Raw genomic sequence first — 18128 nt, 5'->3', positions numbered from 1 at the left:
CCAGAAACCGATCCTGAATTCACAGAAATTTACAATTTAATGACAGAGAATTCAAAATAGTTGTCATAAAGAAACAATGACTTACAAGAGAACTCAGAAAGACTGTTCAATGAACTCAGGAACAGAATTAAATGAGCAGAAGGAATTCTTCACAAAACAGATTGAAACTAAAAAAAAATAAACAAAGGCTGGAGATGGAGAACAAAATAAGTGAGATAAACAATCTAGAAACCTTAAAAAACAGAGCTGACATTATGGAGGACAGAATGAGCAATTTAGGGGAGAGAAAGACAGAAATGCTGCAGATAGAGTAGGAGAGAGAACCAAGACTAAAAAAGAAAATGAAGATATTCTCCAAGAAATATCCAACTCAATTAGGAAATGCAACATAAGGATTATAGATATTCCAGAGGGAGAAAGGCGCAGAGCGCTTGTCCAAAGAAACAATAGCTAATAACTTCCCAAACCTGAAAAAGGAACTGGAATTACAAGTAAATGAAGCCAGAGAACTCTAATTGCATCAAAGTAGAAAGATCTTCTTTGAGGCATATATTAGTAAAACTGGCAAACGTCAACGACAAAGAAAAAACACTAATGGCAGCAAGGCAGAAGAAAATAACCTAGAAAGGAACCCCTATCAGGCTTTCCGCTGATTTCTCAGCAGAAACCTTACAGGCTAGGAGAGAGCAGAATCATATACTCAAAATTCTGAAAGACAAAAACTTTCAGCCAAGAATACTCTATCCAACAAAAATATCCTTCATATATGATGGAGAAATAAAAACTTCCCCAGATAAACAAAAGCTGACAGAGTTCACTGCTGGGAGACTCCCTCACTCTGCCCCCCCACCCCCACAAAGGAATAATCAAGAAGGCCCTCATATCTGAAACAAAAAGGAAAAGGTTTACAAAGCCTTCAGCAAAGAGATAAATAGACAAACAAAATCAGAAAATTGCAGCTCTCTATAAGGTTAGCAAACAATTATAAAATTAATGATAAAGGGAAGGAAAGTATCAAAAATAACTATAAACATTTCATTTTAATCACAAACTCACAACACAAAACGGCATAATTTGTGGCACCAATAATTTAGACAGGGAAGAGGAAAGGGATGGAAGCTGCTTAGACTAAGGAGACAAGACGTTATCAGAAAATGGACTCTCTCATCTATGAGATCTTTTACATAAACCTCATGGTAAACAAAAAAGAAAAGAGAGATACAAATGATAAATAAAGAGAAAACCATCATAGGAAATCACCAAACTGAAATGACAGTCAGAAACACACAGGAAAAGGGGATGGCCTGGTGGCATAGTGGTTAAGTTCACATGCTCTGCTTTGGCAGCCTGGGGTTCTCCGGTTTAGATCCTGGGTGTGGACCTACACATCACTCATCAAGCCATGCTGTGGTGGCACCCCATATAGAAGAAGTAGAAGGACTTACAACTAGTATATGCAACTATGTAACGGGGCTTTGGGGAGGAAAAAAGAAAGAAAGAAAGAGGAAGATTGGCAACAGATGTTGGCTCAGGGCCAATCTCCCTTATGCCCCAAGACAACAACAATAGCAACAAAAAACAGAAACAAAAAGAAATACACAGGAAGAGAAACAAGGGAAATATAGAACAATCAGAAAACAAGAGATAAAACGACAGTATTAAGCCCTCATATATCAATAATCACTCTAAATGTAAACAGATTGATTCCTCAAATCAAAAGACCAGAGTGGCTGGATAGACTAAAAAACAAGACACAATATATTCCCTCTAGGAAACACATCTCAGCTCTAAAGACAACACAGGATCCGAGTGAAGGGATGGAAGATGATACTCCAAGCAAATGGCAAGCAAAAGAAAATAAGTGTTGCCATACTTATATCAGACCAAGCAGACTTTAAGATAAAAAAGGCAATGAGAGACAAAGAGGGGCAGTATAAAACAATAAAAGGGACTTTCCACCAAGAGCATATGACACTTATGAATACATATGCACCTAACAAAGGGGCACCAAAGTACATAAAGCAACTATTAACAGACCTAAAGGGAGAAATTAACAGCAACACAATAATAGTAGGGGATCTCAACACCCCACTTACATCAATGGATAGATCATCCAGACAGAAAGTCAACAAGAAAATAGCAGATTTAAATAAAAAACTGGACCAGATGGACTCAGTAGATATATATATAGAACACTCCATCCAAAAACAGCAGAATACATGTTCTTCTCAAGTGCACATGGAACATTCTCAAAGACAGACCATATGTTGGGAAACAAGGCAAGACAATACATTTAAGAAGAGTGAAATCATATCAAGCTTTTTTTCTGACCGCAATACTATGAAACTAGAAATCAACTACAAGAAAAAAGCTGGTGAAGTGACAAATATGTGGAGACTAAACAACATGCTACTGAACCACCAATGGATCAATGAAGAAATCAAAGGAGAAATCAAAAAATGTCTAGAGACAAATGAAAATGAAAATACATCATACCAACTCTTATGGGATGCAGCAAAGCAGTTCTAAGAGGGAAACTCATAGCAACACAGGTCCACCTCAACAAACAAGAAAAATCTCAAATAAGATATCTTAAGCTACACCTAACAGACCTAGAAAAAAGAACAAAGCCCAAGTCAGCAGAAGGAGGGAAATAACAAAAATTAGAGCAGAAATAAATGAAATAGAAATAAAAAAATAGTAGAAAGGATCAATGGAACTAGGAGCTGGTTCTTTGAGAAGATAAACAAAATTAACAAACCCTTAGCCAGACTCACTAAGAAAAAAAGAGAGAAGATTCAAATAAATAAAACTAGGAAAGAAATAGGAGAAATTACAATGGATACCACAGAAATACAAAGGATTACAGGAGAATACTATGAAAAACTATACACCAACCAATTGGATAATCTAGGAAGAAATGGATAAATTCTTAGATTCATACACCTCCCAAAACTGAAGCAAGAAGAAATAGAGGATCTAAACAGACCCATCACAAGTAAAGAGGTTGAAATAGTAATCAAACGCTACCCAAAAGGGGCCTGCTGGTGGTGTAACAGTTAAGTGTGTGTGCTCTGCTCAGCGGCCCAGGGTTTGCTGGTTTGGATCCTGGGTGCGGATCCATCTATGAACCACTTGTTGAGCCATGCTGTGGCAGGCGTCCCACATATAAAATAGAGGAAGATGGGCACAGATGTTAGCTCAGGCCAATCTTCTTCAGCAAAAAAAAAGAGGAGGATTGGTAGCAGATGTCAGCTCAGGGCTAATCTTCCTCAAAACAAAAACCTCCCAAAAAACAAAAGTCCAAAACTAGAATGGCTTCTCTGGAAAATTCTACCAAACATTCAAAGAAGATTTAATACCTAGCCTTCTCAAACTATTCCAAAAAACGGAAGAAGACAAACATTTCCTAACTCATTCTATGAAGCCAACATTACACTGATCCCAGGACAACACAAAGAAAGAAAATTACAGGCCAGTATTGCTGATGAACATAGATGCAAAAATCCTCAACAAAATATTGGCAAACCAAATACAGCAATACATTAAAAGGATCATACACCATGATCAAGTGGGACTTACACCAGGGATGCAGGGATGGTTCAACATCTGCAAATCAACCAATGTGATACACCACACTAAGAAAATGATGGAGAAAAATCACATGATCATCTCAATAGATGCAGAAAAAGCATTTGACAAGATCCAACATCTATTTATGATAAAAACTCTCAATAAAATGGGCGTAAAATGAAAGTACCTCAACATAATAAAGCCCATATACATGACAAAGCCACAGCCAAGTCATACTCAACAAGAAAAACCTGAAAGCCATCCCTCTCAGAACAGGAACAAGACAAGGCTATCCAGTCTTGCTGCCCTTATTCAACATAGTACTGGAGGTTTTGGCCAGAGCACTTAGGCAAGAAAAAGAAATAAAAGGTCTCCAAATTGGAAAGAAAGAAGTGAAACTCTCGCTCTTTGCAGATGACATAATTCTGTAAATAGAAAATCCTAAAGAATCCATCAGAAAACTACTAGAAATAACAACTACAGTGAAGTTGCAGGGTACACAATCAACTTACAAAAATCAGTTGCATTTCTATACTCTAATAATGAACTAGCAGAAAGAGAACTCAAGAATACAATCCTGTTTACAATCGCAACAAAAAGAATAAAATATCTAGGAATAAATTTAACCAAAGAGGTAAAAGACGTATACCCTAAAAACTATAAGACACTATTGAAAGAAACTGAAGATGACATAAAGACATGGAAAGATAGTCCATGCACATGGATTGGAAGAATAAACATAGTTAAAATGTTCATATTGCCTAAAGCAATCTACAGATTCAGTGCAATCCCAATCAGAATCCCAATGACATATTTCACGGAAATAGAACAAAGAACGCTAAAATTTATATGGAACAACAAAAGATCCCGAATAGTGAAAGCAATCCTGAGAAAAAGGAATATAGCTGGAGATGTCACACTGCCTGACTTCAAAATACACTACAAAGCTTTAGTAATTAAAAGTCTGGTACTGGCACAAAAATAGGCACACAGATCAATGGAACAGAATCGAAAGCCCAGAAATAAAACCACACATCTACAGAAGCTAGATTTTCAACAAAGGAGCCAAGAACATACAATGGAGAAAGGAAATAAATGGTGTTGGGAAAACTGGACAGCCACATGCAAAAGAATGAAAGTAGACCATTATCTTACACCATACAGAAAAATTAACTCAAAACGGATTAAAGACTTGAAGATAAAGCCTGAAACCGTAAAACTCTTAGAAGAAAATACAGGCAGTGCATTCTTTGACATCAGTCTTACCAGTATCTTTTTGAATACCATGTCTACTCAGGCAAGAGAAACAAAAGAAAAAGTAAACAAATGGGACTATTTCAGACTAAAGAGCTTCTGCAAGGCAAAGGAAACCAGGAACAAAAGGAAAAGGCAACCCATCAATTGGGAGAAAATATTTGCAAATCATATATCTGACAAGGGGTTAATTTCCAAAATATATAAAGAACTTATGCAACTCAACAACATAAAACCAAACAACCTGATTAAAAAATGGGCAGATGATATGAACAGATATTTTTCCAAAGAAGATATACAGATGGCCAATAGACACATGAAAAGATGTTCAACATCACTAATGATTAGGGAAATGCAAATCAAAGCTACAATGAGGGGCCAGCCCCGTGGGTGAGTAGTTGGGTTCACGCACTCTGCTTTGGTGGCCCAGGGTTTCGCCAGTTCAGATCCTGGGAGTGGACATGGCGCTGCTTGTCAGGCCATGCTGGGGCAGCGTCCCGCATGCCACGGCTGGAGGGACCCACAACTAAAAATACACAACTATGTGCCAAGGGGCTTTGGGAGAAAAAGGAAAAATAAAATCTTAAAAAAAAACCCCAAAAACGACAATGAGATATCACCTTACACCTGTGAGAATGGCTATAATGGCTATAATTATCACAACAAAAATTAACAAATGTTGGAGAGGATGTGGAGAAAAGGGAACCTTCATACACTGCTGGTGGGAATGCACTGGTGCAGCCACTACAGAAAAGAGAATGGAGATTCCTCAAAAAAATTAAATTAAAGTTAATGCTGAAGCAATGGCATTGAAAACTATTATGCAAGATGTCCATTTATACTATACATATACAACTAGTATAGATTGACCCTATCAGAATGAAATAAAATTAATACATGGTTAACTTATTTTCAAATACTGGGTATTTATCCAAAGAACTTGAAACCAACAATTCAAAGAGATCTACGCACCCCTAGGTTCACTGCAGCATTATTCACAATAGCCAAGACATGGAAGCAATCCAAGTGCCCATGGACTGATGAACGGATAAAGGTGTGGTATATACATACAATGGAATACTATTCAGCCATAAAAAAGACAAAATCATCCCATTTGCAACAACGGGGATGGACCACGAGGGTATGATGTTAAGCAAAAAAAGCCAGACAGAGAAAGACATACAGGACATGATTTCACTCATAGGTGGAAGACAAAAAAAACACATAGATAAAGAGAACAGATTAGTGGTTACCAGCGGGGAAGTGGTTGGGAGGTGGGCGAAAGGGGTAAAGGGGCACTTATATATACTGATGGATAAAAATTAGACTATTGGGGACAAGCACAATGCAGTCTATACAGAAACTGATAGATGATAATGTACACCTGAAATTTCACAATGTTATAAACCATTATGACCTCCATAAAATAATTTTTAAAAAAACTTTAAACATAAAACAACCAGCAATTCCACATCTGGGTATATATTCAAAAGAATTAAAACTCAAGAGATATTTGAACATCCATGTTCATGGCAGCACTATCCACAATAGCCAAAAGGTGGAAACATCCGAATGTCTATCAACAGATGAATGGATAACAAAATGCGGTATAAACATACAATGAAATATTATTCTGCCTTAGAAAAGAAATTCTGATACATGCTACAGCATAGATGAACCTTGATGACATTATGCTAAATGAAATAAGCCAGGCACAAAAGTATAAATATTGTATGATTCCACTTATATGAGATACGCAGAAGAATCAAACTCAGAGAGACAGAAAGTAGAACGGTGGTTGCCAGGCCTGGGGTAGGAGGGAATGAGGAGTTATTGTTTAATGGGTACAGTTTCAATATGGGACGATGAAAAAGTTCTAGGGATGGACAATGGTGAAGGCTGTATAAAAATGCAAATGTACTTAATGCTACCGAACTCCACACTTAAAAATGGTTAAAACGATAAATTTTGTTACATATGTTTTATCACCATAAAAAAAATTTAACCTAATAAATGAGCAAAACTAACGCATATTTTAAAGAATAAGAAATATAAATGGCTAATAATTCTATAAAAGATGCTCAATCTCAGGAGCCAGCCCATGGTATAATAGTTAAGTTTGGTGCTCTGCTTCAGCAGCCTGGGTTCATGGGTTCAGATCCCAGGCACGGACCTACACCATTTTTCAGTCATCCTGAGGCAGTGACCCACCAACAAAATGGAGGAAGATTGACACAGATGTTAGCTCAGGGTGAATCTTCCTCAGCAAAAAAGAAGAAAAAAGGGGGAGGGGGGAAGGGGGAGAGGGAAGAGGAAGAAGAAGAAGTTCAATTTCACTAGTGATTAGGAGAATAAAAATTAGAACAAGATATCACTGTTAACCTATTAAATTGGCAAAAAATATAAAATGCTGATAAGATGCAGTGTTGGCAAGAGTTCAGGATATGCCACAGGTGGTGGTATAAACTTTAAAAACATTTTTAGAAGGCAAAAAGACAGAATATCAATAGTTAAAATTTTCAGACTTTGAACTAATATCTCTTTGTATCCATGCTACAAAAACATTCACATAAATGCACAAAGGTATATGCACAATGATGTTAATTATAATAGTTTGTGAAAAACCAGAAACAACCTAAATAGCCTTCAATAGAGTAATGGGGTAAATAATTACAGTATCCTCCCATACTATGGAATACTTAGTCATTAAAAAAAGTATATATATATTTGAATTTACTGACATAAAGCCTATCATGAAATGCTGAGAAAAATGAATATATATCAGAACAATATGTATAGTAAAATCTCATTTATGAAAAAAATTCCCAAATCAAAAACACAAAAATATATATACATATAACTCCCATGCTCATAAAAAATATCTAGATGGAAATATGCCATATTTCCCATGATTTCTTGCTTGGTTGTCCAAAATCAAGAAGTCTGAGATGTTTTGGTCTCCTTTTTTGTGTGTGTGTGTGGAAATGGGAGGGAAGACAGGGAAGGAAAGAACGGGAAAGGTGAATGGAGAGCGTGCTCTAAGACAATGAGTTTCATTAGTAAATGTTTATATTTTCTTCGATTTCTAGTCTAGCAGTCTAAATTTATCCGGAGCTCAAATGTATCAACACAAATAAAAACCCCACTATAGCAATTCTTAATAACAGAACTGTTTTATCTGATTACAAATGTATACTAAATACTAAATTTAAATATAAATGTGCCTTAATATCACAACTTCCAACTGAGAACAGTAGCACAATAAAGCCTTCGTTTTTGTATATTTTAAGATGCATTCTTTTTTCTTGCTCCAATAAAGACTGAAAGCAGCAACAAATAATCAATATTTGATATATCTGTTGTTAATCTCACATTGGAAAATCATAAAACCATGCCATCTACTTTGAATGCTACCATTTTACAACTCTTACATGTCTTGCTTTAGAAAGAAATATATTCAGAGCTTCTTCAAACAGTACAAAGAATATATACATAAAATATTGGATCACTGGGTCCAGCCCAGTGGCATGGTGGTTAAGTTTGCATGCTCCGTTTTAGTGGCCCATGGTTCAGAGGTTCGGATCCTGGGTGCAGACCCACACACTGCTCATCAGCCATGCTGTGGCAGCATCCCATATACAAAGTAGAGGAAGACTGGCACAGATGTTAGCTCAGAGACCATCTTCCTCAAGCAAAAAAGAGGAAGACTGGGAACAAATGTTAGCTCAGGGCCAGTCTTCCTCACACATACACAAATACTGGATCACAAAAATGGTGATGATAAACAACGAAAAATCCATTTCTTCAACATATTTAAATACCTAGCATCTACAAAAATACCTGAGAAAACGGACGTGGTTAAATAAACAATTGCTTTTTAAAATTATTTCCTCCCAGTGATTCCTGGATATTGCAATCTGTATCTTTAATTTATAATCTACTTAGGTTAATTCTGGTACAATCTAGCAATTTTACACAGTATAGCTCCATATCCTGCCCTCTTCCTTTGTACAATATTGTCATACATATTACATGTTACATGTACATTATAAAAAATACAGTGCTATAATTACTTCTTAAGCAATCTTATGTTTTTTTTTAAAATTAACAGAATATATGTTTTGTATTTACCAGAGTATTTCCAATGATTCTTGGGTCCCTAAGAAAATGTTTTATTCATCAAATCTGAGAAGTTTTCAGCCATTATTTCTTTAAATTATTTTTCCTGCCTCTTTCTTTTTCTTCATCTGGAACTCCATTTACATGTATGCTTTGGAACACCTGATACTGACCCAGAGATCTCTGAAGTTCTGTTCATTTTTCTTTCTGTTCTTTGGAATAGATAATTTCTATTAATCTTTCAAATCCACCAACTGTTTCTTCTGCCATCTCAGATCTGCTTTTGAGCTCATCTGGTGAAAGTTTATTTCAATTATACTTTTCAACTCTAGGATTTCCATTTGGTTCTTTTTTATGGTTTCTATCTATTGAGATTTCCTATGTGATTGGTTAGTATATTTTTAATTCTTTGAATACAGTTCCTTTTAATTTTGAACTTGCTTATAATAACTGCTTTGAAGTTATTGCTAAATCCAACATCTGGGCCCACTAAGAGTCCATTTCTACTGTTTTATTTTGCTTGCATGGGTCACACTTTCCTGTGTGATCTTTTATATCTAGTAATTTGTAGTTGAAAACTACATTTAGATAATATATTGTAGCAAAACCAGGTCCTGTTTTAACTTTTCTGAGGGTGGTTAGTTTCTTTTTTGTTAGTGTGTTTGTATTTAGTATCTTGGGCAGACTGAAACTATGCAATCTGTCTCCCACAAGGTGTTCAAGCTACTAACATCTCTATTCAGTCATTTCACTCTTATTTTTCAGCCTGGCTCTCTAGAGGCTACCCCTTGTCTGTATAGCTTAGTGGTAAGACAATAATTTGGGCACAGATTGTGCTCAAACACCTGAACCCATAGGCTTTCATCTTTTGCCGATTCATCTGTGGTATGAGTTGGAGAATGCATTCAAAGTTGCAACCAGCTCTGAAATTTGGTCTCTCTTGCATCTCCTGTGCACATGTGTAGTTTTCCTATCATACAGGTATGTGTACACAGTGTATCCAGCTCTTCTGTGGCTCTCATAGAGGATATTCCTGTTAAATTTCTGACTAATCCACCATTTGCCTTGAACTAGGACTGCAACTTTGGCCTAGAGAAAGGTACAGGTTTTCCCCACTTGTTCTCAATCAAGTCTGCTACTTTTAATTGGCAAAGCCACACGTTTTTGCCATCTATCCACAATCAAGTCTGCCCATTTGCCAACAGAGCTGGTGGTTTTCATGGCCAGCCGAGACTGGAAAACTACATTTCTCATCAGCATAGACTGGGGAGAAAAGGGACGTAATACAAACAACCACAGGCAAAATGGCCAGCTGCTCCCTCTATTCTTACTGAAACTCTAGTAGTTTTTCAAGAATAAATCCTTCTCAATTTGTTGTCTGCCTTTGAATAATCTCCAGTGCCCTGAAATGACTGTTTTCACATTTTTTTCCAGTTTCACACCATTTTTTTTTTCCAGAGTGGAATTGCCAACTACTTCATGTTGCCATTACCATAAGTCCTCTGAACATTTGCTTTTCAAATAAGAACATTTTACAGGTCCTTAGGGCTATAATACCATTCTCTTAAAACTATCAGGCCCTTTTACACTTATCTCTGTCTATCACCAGCAAAAAAATACATTAAATATTTTTTTAAAGCCATAATTATTCAACTGCGCAGTTCACAAGATTGTTTGTGAACTGTTTCTTATGCCGTTGCTGTTATTCCTTTGTGATGACCACTAAAGTATGACTGAAGCTGAAAGGACCAAAGAATAGGCTAGACAAAGGCAAACCATGGAGACAAAAATCTGTCCTCAGTTAAACCCAGCTGTACTTTCAGTGTATTTTTCCAATTTCAGTAAAGCCTCCACAAGCACGCAGCTTTTATGTTCTCATTTTCTGTATTATTTTCATATTGCTGCTGTAACAAATCACCACAAACTTGGTGACTTAAAACAACACAGATTTATTCTCTTATAGTTCTATAGGTCAGAAATCTGACACAAGTCTCACCAGGCTAAAATCAACTTGTCAGCAAGGCTAAGGCTGTGTTCTTTTTGGAGGCGCTAAGGAAGAATCCATTCTTTGCTTTTCCCAGTTTCTAGAGGCTACCCTCATTCCTTGGTTTGTGGCCACCTTCTTCCATCTTGAAAGCCAGCAACAGTGGGCCAAGTTCTTCTTACATCACATCGCTCTGACAGTGACTCTCTTCTGCCTCTGTCTTCCACTTTTAAGAACTCTTGTGATTACATTGGGTCCACCCAGATAATCCAGGATAAATCTCCCTATATTAAAGTCAGTTGATTAGAAACCCTAATTCCATCTGCTCCCTTGATTCCTTCTTGCTACAATAACCTATATTCACAGGTTTTTAGGATGTGGATATCTTTAGGAGGTAGAGATGTTCATTATCCTGCGTACCAAACCTTCTTTTAAAACCTCTGCTCAGGAAGGATCTCATGAATTTACACGTGGGCATAAATGTCTGCTAAAGCTAACGTCTGTGTCATTTCCAGGGCTATTTATTTTATGATAAGGAATAACAATCAAGGGAATAAATATCTAATGATAGTTTCAGGAACCAGTCATTAGAAGGTATTAAAGAACAGATATATAAAGAGGTAGAGAGACGCATCCAACAAATCACAACATTAAGATCAATTATCTTGCCTAGAGCATAAAAACTGATCATGCTCATATACCTTTTAAAGACCAGTTTCATAAAATACTCTTTAAAAAGTTAAACTGAACCTACAAGATATCAAAACAGATATAGATGAACTATCAAAATTGAGCGTTTGACATGAATGTGAAAATTCTATTTTCTAAAGCTTGATTTGAAAATAAGTTAATCATGTATTAATTTTATCTCATTCTGATAGGGTCAACCTATACTAGTTGTATATGTATAGTATAAACGGACATCTTGCATAATAGTTTTCAATGCCATTGCTTCAGTATTAACTTTAATTTAAAAAAAGGAAATATTTATAGGTGAAAATTTCTTTGTATGTTATTCTTCAGTAGCTAAGAAGCATGGCGAGTAATTCATATCCTTGAAAACTGCAAAAAGTTTAATTTTTAACAATTACAATTTTTAAAAAATCTATTAAAAAAATGAAGTATGAGAACATTATGAAATCTTCTTAAGATGCCCAGTTCACATTAGGCCTAAGATACACAGATAGCTTCTCATCTTTTGCCATTCTCAACCCTCTGCTGCTATACTCCAGGCTTACCCAACTACCTGCAGATTTCAAATTCTTAATCTAAACATCATCACCTTTACAAATGCTCTTCTTCTGCCTTGAATATCTTTTATCTAACTTCACCTGGCTTATTCTCACTTGTCTTTCAGGCTTCAGGTGAGGTATCACCACTTCTGGAAACATTTTCCTGACTTAAACTGTCTGAAAAAGGGGCACCTCCTATGAGTTTGGATCAAGCCCTGTAGTGCCCTCTCTGGCAGCATTTATCAATAGTGTTACCATTTATTCCCTTATTTGTCCCCCTACTAATCTCAAAGCTTACTGAGGCAGGGATCATATTTTATCCTGGGTATCCCAGTACCTGGCTCAAAGTAAATGTTTAAAAATAATGTTTGCTTAATAAAAGAAAACACATATACCTTTAATACATCTAATTTCCAAATAATTCTCATAAATTTGGTTGTTGGCTTTCTAATCTTTAAGAAAGATTAAATGAAAAAAATGAAAATGATATGGCAGATTGACATGACACAGAGTCCTTCTTCCCCCAAAACACATCAAAATACCTGATAAAATACAACAATGTTTTTCAAATACATAGCTGAATTTGAAGGAATAAAAAGGAGATTCCTGGGTGACAGAAATAAAGAGGAAACTGAAAGCCAGAAGCAAGCATGCAAGGTGACTCTGAAGAAACCCAGAGGATTATAAACTTTGGATACAAACTCTAACAGCTAGGGACTACGGATTGGGATTTTACAGGATAAGCCTTTAGTTGCTAAAAGCCTGTTAGTAGGACTCACAGAGATGTCTGAAAAACTAACGATGCTTTGATAGACTAGACAGACTGAGAAAGATAGAAGAAAAGTTTGTTTATGTCTGAGAATACCACGTGTTTTAGTCTAGCAGTGATAATGTGAATTACACAACTCTGAGAGTGATACAGTATACCCAGCCCAGGGCAGGTGGTCTCTGGCATGTATCCAGACTAGGCTGTGTGCAAGAATACCCCAGCCTCATAATAAATATAAATAAGGTGAGGTGTGGAAACTATGCTTCCAGAAGCATAATATCTCTCAGATATTATCATTCACAACTGTGCCCTTGTTTATGAGGCCCTGGGAGTAGGAAGCTGCATATCTTTTTGCTGATGTCACCAATCTCCCAACAAAGTAACCTAAACACACCAGCTTCTTTCTGTATCCTTTAGATTTATTCAAGCATTGTCTGTGCATGGACTTTCCACCAATTAAATCAATAGCCCCTCAGGAATATGGGTGTACATGAGGCAAAAAGCTGGAACTGAGACTTCTGCTTAAAGCCTGGAACCTAGAAGGGACCACCACCTCAATAAAATGAGAACTCCTGGCCCAGATGGTTTCAATGGCAAATTCTACCAAACACTTAAAGAAGACAACACCAATTTTACACACTCTCCTCCAGAAAATAGAAGAGAACAAAATATTTCCCAACTCACATTATGAGGCCAGCATTTCTCTGATACCCAAACCAAAGCATTAGAAAACTACAGACCAATATCCCTTAAGAAAATAGACAATGAAGTCCTCAACAAAATAATACATTTCAAATCCAGCAATACATATACCCACAAATACAAATTACACCACAAAGAAGTAGGGTTTATCTTGGGAATGCAAAGTTAGTTAGATATCCAAAAATCAATGTAATCACCATATTAAAAATCTACAGAAGAAACAAGTGACCATATTAATTTAAGTAGAAAAAGCATTTGACAAAATTCAACATCCACTCATGATAAAAACTCTTAGCAAACTAGGAATAGAAAGGAACTTTCTCGACGTAATAAAAAGCATCTATGAAAAACCTATAGCTGACATCATACTTAACGGTAAAAGACTAAAATGCTTTCCCTCTGAGATCAATAACAAGGCAAAGATGTCCACTTTCACTACTCCTATTTTTTTTTTTAAAGATTGGCACCTGCGCTAACATCTGTTGCCAATCTTTTTTCTTCTTCTTCTTTTTCCCAAAGCTCCCCCCCCCCCACCCCAGGTACATAGTTGTATATTCTAGTTGAGTGCCTCTGGTTGTGCTATATGGGACACTGCCTCAACATGACCTGATGAGCAGTGCCATGTCCGCGCCCAGGATCCGAACCCGTGAAACCCTGGGCCAGCGAAGCGGAGCGTGCAAATTTAACCAGTTGTCCATGGGGTCGGCCCCCACCACTCCTACTCAATATTTTACTGGAAGCCCTAGCCAGTTTCAAAAGGAAAGAAAAAAAAGACACAGAGATTGGAAATGAAGAAATAAAACTATCCCTATTCACAGACAACATGATTATTTACATATAAAACTCAAATGACACTACAAAACCCTCCTAGAAACTAATAATTGATTTAGTAAGGTTATGGGATATAAGGTCAATGCACAAAAATCAGTCACATTCCTACACACTAGCAACAAAGATCTGGAAATGAAAATTTTAAAAATACTAAACTACAATAAAAAAAGCAATAATTAGATATAAATCTACCAAAACATACACAGGATCTGCATGCTGAAAACTACAAGACACTAATGAAAGAAATCAAAGAAGACCTAAATAATTGGAGAGACCAACCATGATGATGAAATGGAAGACTCAACATAGTAAAGATACCAATCCTCCTCCAAACTGATCTAGAGATTTAAGGCAATCAAATTTCAGCAGGACATTTTGCAGATCTAGACAAGCCAGTTCTAAAATGTAAATAGAAAAGCAAAGCAGCCAGAATAACCAAAACAACTTTTGAAAGGAAGAATAAAGTTGGAGAAATCACACTACCTAATTTAAAGACGACTTACAAAGCTAGAGTAACTAAGAGCATCCAGACATATACTCACACAAATGATGATTTTTAACAGAGTCGCAAAAGTAAAGCAATGGAGAAAGGGAACTCTTATAACAAAAGGTGTTAGAACTCAACATCCGTATGCAAAAGCAGAACCCTGACCTAAACTTCTATCTTACACAAAAATTAACTTAAATGAATAATAGCTCTAAATATAAAATGTAAAATTTTTAGAATAAAACACAGAATTAGCCACGTGAGGAAAGTTAACATCACTAGTGATCAAATAACACTGATAACAATCTTCTGATATGACTTGATGAAAAAGGCACTTCACCTCTATGGCATTCTTCCCAAAAGCCCATAATCCAAGTATAATCATAAGAAAACCAGAGACAAACCCAAATTGAGGGAGATTCTATGAAATACCTGACTAGTACTCCTCAAAACTTTCAAGGTGATGAAAAATAAGAAAAGACTGAGAAACTTTCACACATCAGTGACTATGGAAACTAAGAAGACATGATGACTAAATGCAATGTGCTATCCTAGCTGGGATCCAGGAATAGAAAATGGATATTAGTGGAAAAACTAGTTAAATAAAGTTTAGCTAATACTAATGTACCAATGTTAGTTTCTCAGTTTTGACACAGGTACCATGGTAACCTAAGCTGTTCACAATAGGGGAAGCTGGGTGAAGAGTCTAACAGGACAGTCTGTACTATCTTTGCAACTTTTCCTGTAAATCTAAAATAAACCAAAAATTTCTTAGTTTTTCTGTAAATATAAAATAAATCAAAAAAATTTTTAAGTTTATTTTAAAAAATAGGAGAAAGCTCCATGACCTGCTGGTACAGAGTTCCTAGACACAGCAACAAAAGCATGATTCATAAAGTAAAAAATTGATGAAATGGGATTGATCAAATGTAAAAACTTTTATTCTAGAAAAGGAAATGCTAAGAGAATGAAAAGATAAGCTACTGTCTGGGAGAAAATATGTGTATTCAGAATATACAAAGAACTCTCAAAACTCAACAGTAAGAAAACAAACAACTCAATTAAAAAGTGGGCAAAAGACTTGAACAGTCTATCAGTGTATATACATGGCAAATAAACACATGAAAGATGTTCAAAATTCAAATTAAAACTACGATGAGAGGGGCCAGCCCAGTGGTGTAGTGGTTAAGTTCACGTGTTCCACTTTGACAGCCCACGGTTTGCTGGTGTGGACCTGCACACCACTCATCCAGCCATGCTGTGGCAGCAACCCACATCCTCTCCAAAATAGCAGAAGATTGGCACAGATGTTAGTTCAGTGACAATCTTCCTCACTAAAAAAACAAATCAAAAAAACCAAACCAGGATGAGAAACACAATACACCTATTAGAATGGCTACTATAAAAATACTGACACCAAGTGCTGGGGAGCATGTAGAGCACTGGAAGTCTCCTACAGTGCTGGTGGGAATGCAAAATGGTAGTCACTCTGGAAATCAGTTTAGCCATTTCTCATAAAATTAAATATACAGTTACTATATGACTTAGCAATCTCACCCTAGATATTTCAGTGAACTGAAAAGGTATTTTCACACAAAAACCTCTACACAAATATTTATAGCAGCTTTATTCAAATGCCTAAACCTAGAAACAATCCTAATATCCTTTAATAGGTGAATGAGTAAACAAACTGTGGTATATCCTTACAACAGAATACTACTTAGCAATAAAAAGTAACTAACTGTTGATAAAGAATTACTTCAACAGATCTCAAAAGCATTATGTTGAGTGAAATAAGCCAGTCTCAATGGTTACCATATGATTCCATCTCTATGACATTCTTTTTTTTTAATTGGGGTAACATTGGTTCATAACATTATATAAATTTCAGGTGTACATCATCTTTCGACTTCTGTGTAAACTATATCAAGTTCACCACCCAGACTAATTAGCATCTACCACCATACACAGTGCCTTTTTACTCCTTTCGCCCTTACCCCTCAGTAACCACCAATCTAATTTATATGTGTGTGTTTGTTGTTGTTTTCATCTTCCACATATTAGAGAAGTCATGTTTCTCCATTTTGCTAAGCGAAATTAAGTCATCCATGTTGTTGCAACATCTTTTTTTGTTGTTCATCTTTTTTTTAATGGCTGAGTAGTATTCCATTGTATATATAGACCACATCTTCTTTACCCATTCATCCATTGTTGGGCACACTTAGGTTGTTGCCAAGTCTTGGTTATTGTACATTATGCTGCAATGAACACAGGGGTTGCAAATATTTTTTTGAATTAGTGTTTTCATGTTCTTTGGATAAATACCCAGAAATGGAACAGCTGGATCATATGATAGTTCTAGTCCTAATTTTTTGAGCAATCTCCATACTGTTTTCCATAGTGGCTGAACCAGTTTACATTCCCACCCGCAGTGTATAAGGGTTCCTTTTTCTCCACAACCTTTCCAACATTTATTTGGGTTTTTTTTTGAGGAAGATTAGCCCTGAGCTAACATCTGCTGCCAATCCTCCTCTTTTTTCTGAGGAAGACTGGCCCTGAGCTAACATCTGTGCACATCTTCCTCTACTTTACATACGGGACGCCTGCCACAGCATGGCTTGCCAAGTGGTGCCATGTCTGTACCCAGGATCTGAACCGGCAAACCCCAGGCCGCCGAAGCAGAAGGTGCGAACTTAACCGCTGCGCCATCAGGCCGGCCCCTCTTGTCTTTTTAATAATAGCCATTCTGACGGGCGTGAGGTGATATCTCACTGTAGGGATTTCCCTGATAGTAAGTGATGTTGAACATCTTTTCATGTGCCTGTGGGCCGTCTGTATCTTCTTTGGAAAAATGTCTGTTCAGATCCTTTCCCCATTTTTTAATTAGGTTGTTTGTCTTTTGTTTATGACTTTTTTTTGTGTGAGGAAGACTGTCCCTGAGCTAACATCTGTGCCCATCTTCCTCTACTTTATATGTGGGATGCCTGCCACAGCATGGCTTGATAAGTGGTGTGTAGGTGTGTGCCTGGGATCCAAACCGGTGAACCCCGGGCTGCTGAAGAGGAACGTGCGAACTTAACTGCTACATCACAGGGCGGGCCCCATAATCTTTTAAATGTGATGTGGCTCTTATATTAATGTATCACATATATAATATAAACATAAGTGAGTTTTGAT

The 18128-nt window shown here is 36.6% G+C and overlaps 1 protein-coding gene across 3 annotated transcripts in view; it reads right to left on the bottom strand.

Moving 5' to 3' along the window:
• RAB3GAP1 (RAB3 GTPase activating protein catalytic subunit 1) overlaps positions 1-18128 on the bottom strand; it is a 126305-nt gene that overhangs the window by 54706 nt on the left and 53471 nt on the right. The window lies entirely within an intron of this gene.

This window comes from Equus quagga, chromosome 4 (genome assembly GCF_021613505.1).
Source record: "Equus quagga isolate Etosha38 chromosome 4, UCLA_HA_Equagga_1.0, whole genome shotgun sequence".
Lineage (NCBI taxonomy): Eukaryota > Metazoa > Chordata > Mammalia > Perissodactyla > Equidae > Equus > Equus quagga.
The sequence above is the reverse complement of the archived record's forward strand: the minus strand, read 5'-3'. Positions and strand labels throughout refer to the sequence as shown.